This window comes from Myxine glutinosa, chromosome 5 (genome assembly GCF_964187855.1).
Source record: "Myxine glutinosa chromosome 5, kmMyxGlut1.1, whole genome shotgun sequence".
Taxonomy (NCBI): Eukaryota; Metazoa; Chordata; class Myxini; order Myxiniformes; family Myxinidae; genus Myxine; species Myxine glutinosa.
The window spans coordinates 211331260-211347686 of record NC_136265.1 but is presented as its reverse complement, the minus strand read 5'-3'; positions in this window follow the sequence as shown (position 1 = coordinate 211347686).

The window sequence follows — 16427 nt, the reverse complement described above, 5'->3', positions numbered from 1 at the left end:
AAGCGGGAGAGAGAGAGGGGCAAGCGGGAGAGAGAGAGGGGCAAGCGGGAGAGAGAGAGGGGCAAGCGGGGAGAGAGAGAGGCGAGAGAGAGGGGCGAGAGAGAGAGGCGAGAGAGAGAGGCGAGAGAGAGAGGCGAGAGAGAGGGGCGAGAGAGAGAGGGGGGGGGGGCAAGCGAGAGAGAGAGAGAGAGGCAAGCGAGAGAGAGAGAGAGAGAGAGAGAGAGGGGGGGGCGAGAGAGAGGGGCGAGAGAGAGAGGGGCGAGAGAGAGGGGCGAGAGAGAGAGAGAGGCGAGAGAGAGAGAGAGGGGGGCAGAGAGAGGGGCAAGAGAGAGAAAGAGGCAAGAGAGAGAGAGAGAGAGGCGAGAGAGGGGCAAGCGAGAGAGAGGCGAGAGAGAGGGGCAAGCGAGAGAGAGGCGAGAGAGAGGGGCAAGCGGGAGAGAGAGAGGGGCAAGCAGGAGAGAGAGGGGCGAGAGAGAGAGAGAGAGAGAGAGGGGGGGGGGGCAAGCGAGAAAGAGAGAGAGGCAAGTGAGAGAGAGAGGCAAGCGAGAGAGAGAGGCAAGCGAGAGAGAGAGGCAAGCGAGAGAGAGAGGCGAGCGAGAGAGGCAAGCGAGAGAGAGAGAGAGAGAGAGAGAGAGGAGATAAGAGCTGGATAAGGTAAGATTTCCCTTTCCCTGGATAAGAGTAAAAACCAAATCTCACCTTATACCACCAAGTCATTCATGAACCGGCATGGCCTGGCCCAACATTCTCCTAGTTAGGCCAGGAATTTGGCCGTGGTGCCGGTGATACTCGCCTACTCTATGCAAAGGACACCATGGGATCTTTAACATCCACCAACGAATGCTGGCAGACGGGACACCATTTTTACAACCATCCAAAGGACAGCACACACATTGATGGATTGCCCTGCCTGCGAAATTCCGGGTTGAGAGTTTGTAGCTGGGTCAGGATTCGAACCGCAACCCAGGACCACCGAATCCACCACCACCAGGACCAGGACAGGACCCAGGAACCGAATGTTGGGAACCAGGCTTTGAGGCGAGTGTGCGTGCCTCTCTCGGCCTTCCTGCCACCCATTATAATCGATAGGAAAATCAAATCACAATACAACATTGAACTACTGTTGAAAGGTATGATATTGCTTGCAAATTCTTCAAGAAGTTCATTCAGTTTAGAAAAAAAACGTGTTATGCATCTGTCCAAGTGAATTGAGAACAAATTTTGACAAAGTAATTTTTTTAGATGATGACATTACACTGTGGAAAAAGATTCAGAATGATAACATGCTCTGGAATTCACCACAAATAAATGTCCACTCAAGTTCTTATCTTTCAAACCAATTCAGAACAACTACCCCAGCTGTAAATGAATGTCCATTTATGAACCGTACCTGGATCACCGCTTGTTTTTCTTTTTCTTAAGTCTGTTGAAGAAGTCGCTGACTTTTCACTCATTTCCCTGGTAAATAACAGATTATTAGTCAAAGACTCATAAGGAATACACAGCAAATGAAGTTCATGTTGCTAAAACGCAACGCTTCTTTCACATCCGACACATTTCATCAGAAGCCCACACCTTTGTTTAAGTGTGCCTGAGAAACAGAGGGCTCCTTTACATTCTCAAAAGGTGTGTGTGCGTTTTGTAATTGTAAATCGATTTATTCTGTCAAACTTAAATATTAAACGATGTGACATCCGTCATTGACTTGTGACATTAATACGAGCGATAATAAGGATCTAAAGTCCTTGCACCAATGATGATATCAGCACACTAATACCTGACTTAGCGCTTTCCCATAGAATGCCGATTCGTTATCGAGCTCTTAACTCGTTCAAGGAGCCGTTTGGCGGAGAAGATGGACACCCAGTTTCGATTGGTATGACAGGTTTAAGCACCATAGTAACTTACACAGCATCCACATCAGTGGCGACGTTGCGAGTGCTGACAACCAGTCAGCCCTTGAATTCCTGAGCTCTTGTTTACCATCTGTATCGAAATTATAAAACAGGAGTGTCTGTCCGTCCCCAAACTACACACTCAGTTTTTGGGCTAGCCCCGCCAAACCTCCTGTGGAACGTTTTGGGGTCCCAGTGGATGTTGTAAGGTAGGTAGGAGGTTTCATAAATTCCTCAATAAAATGACGATTTTGAAATTAACTCGATATGAACCTGCCGCAAATCTGGACGTACACAGTTGCCTTTTTCACATTGTCTGTTTGCCTCTGGCCTCCCACCAGTGCATAGCCCAAGTACCTTGGTAGTAGTATTTATAAAATAAAAAGTAGCCCCATGGTGGACAAAATTTGGTCCATTAATCGGTTGGTCCAAACTCTGGTACCAACCGATTATGGACCAAATCATAATAAACGGCTACGACAAACTTTAGGGCGTGGCCTACCAGCCCCACCAGACGTGAGCATCATTAAGGCGTGGCTTACAATCGGCAATGTTCGAGTACTGTCGGCGGTTCTGGCGGTTGTTGTTGTTCAGCTGGAGGTTTTTACGGCCAGCCTTGTTATAATTGTAAAAACGCAGGGAAAAGCCACAGGAGGCAATCACATACTGGGGGAAAACTAACCTTAATCCCTAACTAACACAGCTTCACCCTCGCCCTCGCCCCCCCCCTCCCCCTCGCCCCCCCTCGCCCCCCCCCCTCCCCCTCGCCCCCCCCCCCCATGTGAAGGGACAAACAATCTTAAGCTCCAGTTTCCCTACTTCAATACATCGAGATGTCCCCTACGCATCCACGTTCCACGCTATACCTATACAATCCTATATTTTCTATGGTATTCCATAATCTACCCCCACAAATGTAACAACATATATATAAAATTATATAAATCACCAAATTTCCCAAACTTTCCAAAAAAATTGGTCCAAACTCTGGTAGTTTGAGGAGAAGATGTATGAGCAAATGTTAACGGACATATGTACTGACACCGACGTACATACTGAAACCATCATGGGAAATGCCACGTGTTGTTTCGATACAATTAAAAGGTCCAAATATTTCTCACCAGCAAAAGTTCCATAAATGATCACAATGTGTGCAAATGCTGGCCTCAAACTAAACAGGTACATCCCAATGCGTTTATTTTTGTTGTGAAAAATGAGGGATACATATGAAGACTGTCCATGTAATGCTTACAGTGATCCGAGACTCATGGAAGACCTTGTTCACATCAAATGTATGACGAGAGCACCGAGAGACATTGTGGTCATGTAGTTCTGCAAATGCATGTTTGTTAACCATACCTGTGCATCCGTTTTTTTGGAAGGACAAGGCGAATGACGTCTTCCAAAGAGAGAAGTGAAAAACCTCCAGCATGTCAATTTCTTCTTCTTCCCCTTGGGTGACTTTTCCTGTTGTAAAAAATAAAAAACTAATGACACAAATATCAAATCATAATAAACTGCTACTACTACGTCTTTCAACAGCCCCCATTATTCCCACCTTATTGTGGTATCAGTCAGGAAATTTTCCTGGCCAGGGTTGAAGTTCGATAGGTGGCAGCTACAAATTTTTGAACTTGCACCAGGTGCCGGCAATAACTCACCTCTTTGCAAATGGCAACTAGAACAGCACTCAGTTGAGAGCATACCTCCGCCAGGGGAACGGGAACAGTTTACGTTTTGTATCCCAAGGTAGACCAGAAAATCGCAATACAGAATCGCATTTCATCAAAATCATCCGTCCACGACTTTTTGAGATATCCTGCTATATATCGTTTTTAGCCCTATCTCCTAATTGTGAAGAATCACTTAAAAAATTCTACTAGCCGGATCTGAATCCGGATCTTCACCACAATCTAATAATTTCGTCCTTGGCACATACGCTACCTCTCTTTCTCGTTCTGACGTTACACAGGCCAATCGCCGAGCCCCATCGAATCGCCCCATGGTTATGCTCGACCAATGACAAACTTTAGGGCATGGCCTGCCAGCCCCGCCAGACGTGAGCATCATTAAGGCGTGGCTTACTTGCCAATTGGCAATGTTCGAGTACTGTCGGCGGTTCTGGCGGTTGTTGTTGTTGTTGTTGTTGTTGTTCAGCTGGAGGTTTTTACAGCCAGCCTTGTTATAATTGTAAAAACGCAGGGAAAAGCCACAGTAGGCAATCACGTACTGGGGTAAAACTAACCTTAATCCCCAACTAACACAGCTTCACCCTTTATCCTGCCCCATGATCCGAGACTCATGGAAGACCTTGTGCACATCAAATGGATGACGAGAGCACCGAGAGACATTGTGGTCATGTAGTTCTGCAAATGCATGTTTGTTAACCATACCTGTGCATCTGTTTTTTTGGAAGGACAAGGCGAATGACGTCTTCCAAAGAGAGAAGTGAAAAACTTCCAGCATGTCAATTTCTTCTTCTTCCCCTTGGGTGACTTTTCCTGTTGTAAAAAATAAAAAACTAATGACACAAATATCAAATCATAATAAACTGCTACTACTACGTCTTTCGACAGCCCCCAATATTCCCACCTTATTGTGGTATCAGTCAGGAAATTTTCCTGGCCAGGGTTGAAGTTCGACAGGTGGCAGCTACAAATTTTTGAACTTGCATCAGGTGCCGGCAATAACTCGCCTCTTTGCAAATGGCAACTAGAACAGCACTCAGTTGAGAGCACACCTCCGCCAGGGGAACAGTTTACGTTTTGTATCCCAAGGTAGACCAGAAAATCGCAATACAGAATCGCATTTCATCAAAATCATCCGTCCACGACTTTTTGAGATATCCTGCTATATATCGTTTTTAGCCCTATCTCCTAATTGTGAAGAATCACTTTAAAAATTCTACCAGCCGGATCTGAATCCGGATCTTCACCACAATCTAATAATTTCGTCCTTGGCACATACGCTACCTCTCTTTCTCGTTCTGACGTTACACAGGCCAATCGCCGAGCCCCATCGAATCGCCCCATGGTCATGCTCGACCAATGACAAACTTTAGGGCGTGGCCTGCCAGCCCCGCCAGACGTGAGCATCATTAAGGCGTGGCTTACTTGCCAATTGGCAATGTTCGAGTACTGTCGGCGGTTTTGGCGGTTGTTGTTGTTGTTGTTGTTCAGCTGGAGGTTTTTACGGCCAGCCTTGTTATAATTGTAAAAACGCAGGGAAAAGCCACAGGAGGCAATCACATACTGGGGGAAAACTAACCTTAATCCCTAACTAACACAGCTTCACCCTCGCCCTCGCCCCCCCCTCCCCCTCGCCCCCCCATCCCCCTCGCCCCCCCCTCCCCCTCGCCCCCCCCCCCATGTGAAGGGACAAACAATCTTAAGCTATACCTATATGATCCTATATTTTCTATGGTATTCCATAATTTACCCCCCACAAATGTAACAATATATATATATGAAATTATACAATATAAATATATTATATAAAATAATAGAATTTTCCCGCATACGTCAATTATATATACGTATACATATATATATATATATATATATATATATATATATATATATATATATATATATATATATATATATATATATATATATATGTTGGAATGTAGGTTAAAAAATTTTAACGTTTCCCAGTGTGTACCCTGGATTAGAATAGGTACACCGTATCCCTGCGTGTCATAAGAGACGACTAAGAGGGTTGGCGTCAGGAAGGGCATCCGGCCATTAAAAAAAAAACATTGCCTCAAAAAGAGAACCATGACAATTACAACTACATATGGGCAGGGTACAGCCCGAAGTGGAGATCGGTTTCTGAGGTTTGGGACATGGAATGTAGGGACAATGACAGGGAGATCAGGAGAAGTGGTGGAAGTATTGGTCAGAGGAAGAGGGAACATATGTTGTGTGCAAGAGACGAGATGGAAGGGAAGTGGTGTGAGAATGGTGAAGGGTAGGCAGCGACAGAAATACAAGTTTGTGTGGCAAGGGTGCCTGGAGGGCGTGAATGGTGTTGGTGTCATGTTTTCTGAGGAGTTTGTAGACAGTGTGGTGAGTGTGACGAGAGTGATTGATAGGTTGATGATGGTGAAAATGATGATTGGAAAGCTCTTGGTGAACGTCATCTCGGGATATGCTCCGCAGGTTGGTCTGAGCGATGGAGAAGGACAAGTTCTGGTGTGCGATACAGAAGCTGATGGAAAACATGAAAGATGAGGAAGTTGTTGTGGTAGGAGGAGACCTAAATGGACATGTGGGAAGGAGTATGGATGGTTTTGAGGGAGTTCATGGGGATTACGGATATGGTGTGAGAAATGGAGAAGGTGAAAGGATTTTGGAGTTTGCTGATGGAGCTGATTTGTAATACGCAGTTCCAGAAAGAGGATAATAAGCTTGTTACAATGTTACATACACGTCAGGTGGGTCGACGACAACCGTTGACTACCTGATGGTGCGTAGGCGAGATAGGGGGCACCTCCAGGACACAAAGGCGATCCCGGGGGAGGAGGCTGTTTCACAGCACCACTTGGTTGTCTGCGACATAAGGGTGAAAGGTGCGAGGAGAGCTCGGCAGGTGAGGAACCAACCAAGAATGAAGGTGTGGAGGTTGAAAGAGGTGACAGTAAGGGAGGCATTAAAAGAGAGGCTGAGTAGGGTAGAGGATGATGTGGTTGAGCTTGAAAGTGGTTGGATGTCAATGAAAGCTAGTCTGTTGGGAGCCGTTGGTGAGGTATGTGGATGGACAAAAGGACCACCGAGGCACTCGGAAACATGGTGGTGGGATGAAGTTGGAAAGAGGATTGATGAGAAGAGGAAGAAGTTCAAGGAGTGGCAGAAGGCGAAGGGTACGGGAGCAGAAACAGCAGAGCCTGAAAGTTATGAGGCAGCCAAGAAGGCTGCAAAGAAAGAGGTAGCAAAGGCGCAGGAGGCATGTAGGAAAATGTTCGGAGAACGCTTGGATTCGGAAGAGGGTCAGAGAGCAGTATTCAGGATTGCAAAGCAGATAGCGAAAGAGAGGTGCGATGTGATGGGGGTGAGTTGCTTGAAGGATGAAGTGGGACAAATCGTTGTGGACCCAGATGGAATTAAAGGAAGGTGGAATATATATATGGAAATGCTGTTGAATACAGAGAATGAATGGGATGGCAACATTGAGAGTAACCCAGTTTTAGGACCGGCAGAGAAGATAACTGAGAAGGAAGTTGAGGAAGCGATAAAAGCAATGAAGAGTAGAAAAGCGGGAGGGCCAACGGGAGTTGTGGGAGATATGTTGAAGGCAGCAGGAAGTTGAGGTGTGAAGAGAATGACAGAGATCTGTAATCTGGTGGTGAAAGAAGGACACATTTCAGTGGATTGGGAACCAAGTACCCTCGTCCCTCTATACAAGGGGAAAGGTGACCCTCTAGAGTGTGGCTCGTACCGAGCGATAAAGTTATTGGAGCATGGAATGAAGGTATTGGAAAGGGTGTTGGAGAGGAGGATAAGGAAGAAAGTGAAGATAGACGAAATGCAGCTTGGATTTATGCCAGGAAGAGGAACGACAGACGCGCTTTTTATTGTGAGGCAGTTGCAGGAGAAGTACATGGAGAGGAGGAAGAAGTTGTTTCTTGGGTTTGTTGATCTGGAGAAAGCATTCGATAGGGTTCCACGCAAAGTATTGACATGGGCAATGAGGAAGTTAGGAGTGGAGGAATGGTTGATCAGAGTTGTGATGGCAATGTACAAAAGAGCGCGCACAGCTGTAAGGACGAAGGACGGGAACAGTGGTGAGTTTGAGGTGAAGGTGGGAGTGTATCAGGGGTCGGTACTAAGTCCACTACTATTTGTAGCTGTGATGGAGGTGCTGGCTCAGAATGTAAAGGAGGGTTTACCGTGGGAGTTGTTGTATGCAGATAATCTGGTGTTGATTGCGGAAAGTATGGATGGACTGAAGGAAAAGATGAACAAGTGGAAGGAATGTATGCAGACAAAAGGTCTGAAGGTGAATATCGGAAAGATGAAGGTGATGGCAAGTGGTAAAGCATGTGGTGAGGTGGAAAGAACTGGGAAGTGGCCATGTGCTGTGTGCAGGAAGGGTGTCGGAGTGAACTCCATTCAATGTACAATGTGCGCTGAGTGGGTTCATCAAAAAGGTAGTGGTCTGAGAGGGTCATTAACCAGTGTGGCAGCTACATTCAAATGTAAGGTGTGCACAGAGGGAGCTGCAGATGGAGGAAATGTTGAGTTGGATCTTGGAGACGGCGTGAACCTGGAAGGTGTGAAAACATTTTGCTACCTCGGAGACATGCTGAATGGAGAAGGTGGATCAGACTCGGCAACAGTTGCTAGAGTGAGATGTGCATGGAAGAAGTTTCGCGAACTGAGTGGCGTGCTGATGAAGAGGGGAGTGTCGTTGAAGCTGAAGGGAAAGGTGTATGCTGCATGTGTGAGAAGTGTTATGATTTATGGGAGCGAGACATGGGTAATGAACGTAGAGCAGCAAAGAAGGTTGGAAAGGGTGGAAATGCGAATGGTTCGATGGATGTGCGGAGTATCGTTGAGAGAGAGGAAAACAAATGATGAATTGCGAAAAATGATGGGAATAGAGCCTGTGATTGATGTTGTGAAGAGGAACAGGTTGAGATGGTTTGGTCATGTGTTGAGGAAGGATGAAAGTGACTGGTTGAGAAGAGTGATGGAAATGAATGTAGAAGGAAGTAGAGGACGGGGAAGACCGAGAAAGACTTAGCTAAAGATGGTGGAAGAAGAAATGTGGGCAAGGGGGTTAACAAGGAGAGATGCAGAAAATAGGGCAAAATGGAGAAGATTGTCATGGGGACCGCAAGGCTAACCCCCGCTCTAGCAGGGAAAATGGCCTTAAAATGCATGGGGTGTGTGTGTGTGTGTGTGTGTGTGTGTGTGTGTGTGTGTGTGTGTGTGTGTGTGTGTGTGTGTGTGTGTGTGTGTGTGTGTGTGTGTGTGTGTGTGTGTGTGTGTGTGTGTGTGTGTGTGTGTGTGTTCTTTAATATCACAAAAAGGCACCAAATCGAATTAGTAAAATACAATACGAATATTAAAAATATTATTCATGAGATCTTTATGTAAATACAGTACAATATAATCTATTTTACAATAGGCTACGGTGATTCTGTCTGTCTGTCTGTCTGGGGGTGTGGCTTACTCCGTTTACAGAGTAGCTCCACCCATTCTTGGAGAGGCTTCATGAAAACAAATATCCACCATTTTATTAACTCGAATAGCTTTGAGGCCTTTTTAGTTAGGCCCGTGCTGTCTTTCTCTCTCATGCAGGTTTATTTCAACTCAAATTCGATATATCATTTCATTTTTAACAGTCGCTAACATAGTTTTAGACTCGGTTGAAAAAAACGGGAAGAGAATCCCATGAAAGTTTCCGTTTATAGAACGAAATGATTTCTCAAAGGCCTGTAAAATAAAGCCCATTCATTGAGTCAACCTCACCATTTTATATCGAATTCACCATCTGATTTAATTTTTATCGATGGTTTTAGACTCGGTGTCAGAAATAATTGCGAACATTCACGCACACATGGGAAATTGCCGAGATATATTTTTGAAAATCGCGCCATGATGATACACGAAAATACACCGCTTAAAATAACAGTCGGGGAAAATGTCGACATATATTAAAAATTCGCTTTTTCTTTTCCGTTAAGATATATTACTTTTACTTTTGATGACAGTCGTCACAAAAACGACATATTTCTTCGTTCTTATTTCATTCAACATTATTATCCGGAAGTAAAACATGTTTCAGGAAATTACCGAGAGATATTTCTTCGTTTTTTTTTATTAGTTATGTGTGCATGCACTTTAAATAGGTTTATTTGAAATCTTTAATTTTCACAATGTAATTTACTTGCCATTTGTCATTTGATGATTACGAGACACTTCCTCTTGAGGATCGTGACAATTCATGCGTTGCGTGGAAACTTCCATTTCCAAAATGAATGAGACGATCGATGAAGAACGCAGACTTGAACAGGATGCAGCAAGAAAACGAATGAGACGGGAGAAAAACGAGAGAAACGAGACGGGAAAAAGCCGATTGGAGAGGAGAGTGAGGAGCGATTGGAGAGGCGAGTGACGAGCGATGGGAGAGGCGAGTGAGGTGCGATTGGAAAGGAGTGTGAGGAGGTATTGGAGAGGAGTGTGAGGAGTTGGAGAGGAGTGTGAGGAGTTGGAGAGGAGTTGGAGAGGAGTTGGAGAGGAGTGTGAGGAGTTGGAGAGGAGTGTGAGGAGTTGGAGAGGAGTGTGAGGGGTTGGAGAGGAGTGTGAGGGGTTGGATAGGAGTGTGAGGGATTGGAGAGGAGTGCGAGGAGGTATTGGATAGGAGTGTGAGGAGGTATTGGATAGGAGTGTGAGGAGGTATTGGATAGGAGTGTGAGGAGGTATTGGATAGGAGTGTGAGGAGGAGTGGGATTGGAGAGGCGTGAGGGTGGAGAGAGGAGAGTGTCAGGTGGAGAGGAGTGAGGGGTCACATATTATGTGAAATAAATAAATTGTGTTCATTACACCATTTCTGGATCTGATGAATTGCCAGTAACCATTTTGTAAAAATGAATGTGCAGCATCCATCTCAATATGTCGAAATGTCACACACATCCATGCCTGTGGGATTTCCACGGGTGACCCCACTATATATTTAAAAAATCGCGGCATGGTCGGTTATACACTGCCTAAAATAACAGACGGGAAAATGGCGAGATATATTAAAAATTTGTGGCGGACTTTTCCCTTTGATGACAATCATCACAATTAAATATTTAATTTATACGTCGTCACAATAATGTGGAGAGAGGGGCATAGCTTCGTTCACGTATCGCCACAGATGGGAAATTGCCGGCAGATATTTCTTCATTATTATTTCATTCATCATTATTATACAGAAGTAAAGGTAATCCTGTTTAAACTGGCATTCATTCCAGCGAGGGGTTGGAGAGGAGCGAGGGGTTGGAGAGGAGCGAGGGGTTGGAGAGGAGCGAGGGGTTGGAGAGGAGCGAGGGGTTGGAGAGGAGCGAGGGGTTGGAGAGGAGCGAGGGGTTGGAGAGGAGCGAGGGGTTGGAGAGGAGCGAGGGGTTGGAGAGGAGCGAGGGGTTGGAGAGGAGCGGGGGGTTGGAGAGGAGCGAGGGATTGGAGAGGAGCGAGGGATTGGAGAGGAGCGGGGGGTTGGAGAGGAGCGGGGGGTTGGAGAGGAGCGGGGGGTTGGAGAGGAGCGGGGGGTTGGAGAGGAGCGGGGGTTGGAGAGGAGCGGGGGTTGGAGAGGAGCGGGGGTTGGAGAGGAGCGGGGGTTGGAGAGGAGCGGGGGTTGGAGAGGAGCGGGGGTTGGAGAGGAGCGGGGGTTGGAGAGGAGCGGGGGTTGGAGAGGAGCGGGGGTTGGAGAGGAGCGGGGGTTGGAGAGGAGCGGGGGTTGGAGAGGAGCGGGGGTTGGAGAGGAGCGGGGGTTGGAGAGGAGCGGGGGTTGGAGAGGAGCGGGGGTTGGAGAGGAGTGTGAGGAGTTGGAGAGGAGTGTGAGGAGTTGGAGAGGAGTGTGAGGGGTTGGAGAGGAGTGAGGGATTGGAGAGGAGTGTGAGAGATTGGAGAGGAGTGCGAGGAGGTATTGGAGAGGAGTGTGAGGAGGTATTGGAGAGTGTGAGGAGGAGTGGGATTGGAGAGGCGTGAGGGTGGAGAGAGGAGAGTGTCAGGTGGAGAGGAGTGAGGGGTTACATATTATGTGAAATAAATAAATTGTGTTCATTACACTATTTCTGGATCTGATGAATTGCCAGTAACTATTTTGTAAAAATGAATGTGCAGCATCTAACTCAATATGTCGAAATGTCACACGTCCATGCCCGTGGGATTCCCACGGGTAACCCCACTAGTAATTAAATATACTACAAATCAATGTTGCTAGGAATCAGTGGTTGCTAGGATTCAGTGGTTGCTAGGAATCAGTGGTTGCTCGGATACAGCAGCATGCCAAAAACCATTATAGGTGACAGTTTGAACATTCAAAGTACAGTTTGATCGAGAGGTCGGTGGTGTGGTCGTGCTGGTTGGTAAATTGATGTATTTAAGGGTAAGATGTGCATGATTTAATGATATCATATTATCGAGTGTGTTAGGAAAGTTATAAATATATGATAATACATTAAATCCTATTGTGAGTAAAGTTGGAATAAATGATGTTGCATTGATGAGTTGACTGACTGCCTGGACGCAACTGAGGTTGTGGATCTACTGATGTACCATCTATTGATGTGGATCCATGATCGAGGTTGTGAATCCACCGTTTGGAGAGGTCCTGGGCTGAAAGGATCGAAACCTCGAGGAAGAACGGTGCCAAGCTGATGATCCGTGCAGTCGGAAAACGAGTCAATTGCTTACAGGTTAAGGTTCTAACTTTAGCAAGAGAAACTATGTTTTGAGGTTTACAATTTAAATGTGAAATTAACATCATTTACAACAATCCTTTAAATTATTTATATTTAAGTTTAGGAACAACCGATACTGTACAATTAATTTTGTGTGTGTGTGTATGTGTGTGTGTGTGTGTATATGTGTGTGTGTGTGGGGTATGTTTTGAACATTGATCACAAGGGGTTTATATTTGCCCCTTTTTCTTGCTGCTACAATATCACAAATCGTTTCCTGAAGATAATCTTTCCTAATCTTTGAACCTTGATAAAAAGGTCAAATATAGGTCACAGATATTGCACACCACAAAGGAAAAACAATTAAAGACGTCCAAAGAGAACCTAACAGCGTTTGTCATTTGTGGTTGTCTCCATATGCGGGTTTCAGAAGATGGCACAGAGCCCTCCCAGGTCTCAATGTATCCACCACCATGTGTGCGTGGATATATGAGTGTGAAGGAATGTGTGCGTGTGTGTATGTTGCCGTTGTTGGCTGCTTTCCCCACATGTGGGTCAGTTTCAGGAGGTGGAACGGAGACCTACGAAGTCTCAAAGTATCTGTTTGTGTGTTCATGGAATAATGCTTCCCTCCATGGAATAGTGCTGCAATCGTTCTTACCCTGTCCCCTCCCCTCCCTGGACGCCCTGAATTGAAGACCTTCCTTGGCACTGGAACCTCGTACCAGGAAGCTAGGTCTCAGCAACTGCTGCTTGCTCACCTGAAGCAAGTTGGTGACCTTGCACTATTTTTTTTTCTTTCAATTATTATCTTATTCCTCCGACAATGCGTTCAGAATCATTGGAATCTCCCACGATGAAGCTAACTCCAAGGGCCTTTCACTCACTCACCACAGGCAGGTTGGTGGTCTTTCCGTCTCCTACCGACTCCTCTCTGGCCTTGCCCCCCCAGCTCTCTCTGGGCTCTGTCCCACAAGATCTGCCTGCAACCCTCTTATGGTTAAACTGCCAAAATCAAGACTCTCTGCTCACCTTCACTCCTTCTTTCCTCTTTTCTCCCGCCTCTGGAACAAACTCCCTCACTCTCTTCAATCCCACTCCGCCCTCAAGGTCTTTAAAACAGCTGTTCACCACCATCTCTTATCTTCCCCCATCCAAAACCTTGATCTTTTCTACCCCTGCTAATTTCACCCCAAATCCACTTTTTTGAAATACCAACTTCTGTCCTGGAAGTCCTTGGTGTCCTTGTGTTTTATACTTCTCCCACCCCACCCCCCCCCCCTTTCCCACGCCTCCTCCCCCCAAGCCCTCTCCCTCCCACACATCTCCCTGCTCTCAAATGTTGTGTTTGTGCACTTCCCCTTCTCTCCCCATCTTGTCTTCCGCTCCCTCTTTTTATATATTTTGTTTGTCTGGTTGATTTGTTTGTGAAATAAATGTTAGCTCTTTCACGAGCCTCGATTCAGTATACAAAAAGCTTCTCACAATCTAGGCCATACTCATATTTTAAAAAAATGCAAAGTTCTGTTCTCCTCCCAAAGTGTAAATTAAACCCTGACCACCAATCTATGAAGCCCCACTCTTTTCTCGTTTGGAGAAGTCTTCTTCATTCCATTGTGTTGCGCTATTCCCCAAAGGATTTTATACCTGTTGTCCCTACTTTTACCCCACATCATGCTCTCTCTTTTTCCACAAGTGAGCTTTTAAACACCAGCTGAAACTGGTTAACTCCAGGTGATGGTCTTATAATGTACACGTTATTGTACGAAGGACGTGGCCATCATCACATTCGCTTTAGCATCCGATCGAACAGCTTATTCTGAGGAAAACTCCATGCAAACAATGCAATCCCATAAATAAAATATAATGGTACTCAAGTTTGTCAAACTGTTCATCTGGCCAAAAGCCACAAGAAAAAACTTTTTACCTGAATCTTGTGTTTATGCAATCCACCAGATATACTTCACTCCTCTTAACCAGTGTGAACATAACTTCAACTTACACATAACATAACTTCAACATAACTTCAACTTCAACTTACTGCAATAACCACTTAGAACAAAGAAAAGCTCGGTTCCACCATAAATGTGGCTTTATAAAGTCGAACAACAACCGCTTGCCTTTGAGTGTGCTCCATGTGTAATTTACCTTCTCGAGCTCCTCGTTCTGAAGCGGCATTCTTTCTTTGCACTTTTGTTCATTCCAGTCCATCCGCTGTTCCTCTAATAATATTTCTCGATACTGCAATGAATTCTGCTGCTTCTGCACCTCGGCCCACAGATGCTCTTGCCTCACTTGTTCTTTCCTCAACTTCTCTTTTGCCATTTTCAGATCCTTCATCACCTCCCGTGCCCAATTTTGCTGCTCTCGTTCCTGTTCGTCCTGCCTTCCATTTATCTTTATCAACTTTTGTTGAACATAGGTCACGTCTTTCCGAATCTGCCGTTCCCACTTTTCCATCTTCTCTTCTCGGCATTTTAATTGACTAATATTCTTCCTTTCCAACACCCTTAGAGCCTGCTCGAGGTTCCGCATTTGATTTTCCCGATTTTCCATCTTTTTTTCTCGATACTCAAGTTCCTGCTTCCATTTCTCCAACATACGTTCTCTCTCTTTTTGCAGCATCCTGTTGTCACCCACCATCTGGATCCGTGCTCCATCCGATGCGAGATCTGAACCTGTCCAAAAAAGGAATCATAAAAATAATCAACCAAACCCACCCTGCACAACAGCAATACACAATGCATTTGGTAACCATAACATTTACATGTGAGTGATGTGATCAGACAAATTACAAGTCTTCTATTTTCCTTTACCTTTAAAGTTCAGATCAACAACCAGTCCTTAATGGTGTAATACTGGTGAAAAATTGAGAAAACTACATAGGTACCTTTGAGAGGCCTTTACACAAAAACAAAGTCAAGTTAATATCTAATTTTCAGTTTTTCTTGAAAGATATAATCTTGGCTTTAACTCAGGCCAGTTTCAACGCTTCTTTGTCATATTACATGCATATAATTTGCATAAATTAGACCGTCAATAAAAAACAAGGAAAAACAAAGAACACATTTCTATCTTCTATGTCACCTATCATTCTTTTCACACAAAACTTGGTACATATATTATACATGTGTTACTCTACTACCTGATGAGGATTTTGTGAAATTGTCAAATGTTCACTAATTAGCTAATTATGCCAATTACCAGATAAAACTTGGTTGTCCTTCAATAAATCCACAATGGCTACTCCTATAAACAAAAGCCTTCATCATTTTAAAGGAAGTGATATTCTGAATATCCTGTCCAAATTTCAGCCCAAAAGAATGATGCATTTCCCAAGTTATAACAAATTTCATGCAAAATATTATATTGAATTGAATTGAAATTTGAATTTTTCAATAATTAGGGGTACTTCTATGACCTCTAATAGCATGATTCTTGTTTATAAGACTATAAGGAAACTGTTCAACTTGGGAAAAAAAAAAAAAAAAATCACCTGTTCACCCGTACTACACCCTCAACGTTATATTTTAAGTCTGAGGATAAATGGAATAAACGTTGAATTGTCACTTGAGTAAAAATGGAAGAAACAAGACCGATAGTCCAATAACGCCTTAGCCAGGCTTGCATCTGCTGAGTGGAAGATCTGCTGTCTCCATGTCATGTGACCAGATCCTCAGCTCTGATTGGTGTATGTTTGTGAGGGACATACGTACATACATACTGTTACGGATTCGTCACTTCCGTTGTGGTGGTTTGCATCCACTGTAAATATTTCTGATTCCATGTACTATTATTGTTTTCAAAAGGTTTATTGTCCATGAAGTTTTCAAAAGGTAAAAAAGTTAATGTTAAGAGAAACAGGAAACCGGATCGGGAACCGGACGACGAAGAGGAGGAAGAGGAAAAGAGGGCGGAGCGAGTGAGTCGGACAAGAAAGCCGAGTCGCTCCGAGTTCTGAAACAAACGTTGGCGAGCAAGAGTCACTAGCGAACTTTCGGGTTTCCGGGAAAGGGATTCCTGCGACAGAGTTGTCATCGCTGTGACCGATCAACCTGCGTATCAGGTTTTTTGGCAGTAGATTCCAAGGAGAATTATCGCCGGGCCGTTATGTCTCAAGAGCGGTTCGTCGGCCATTT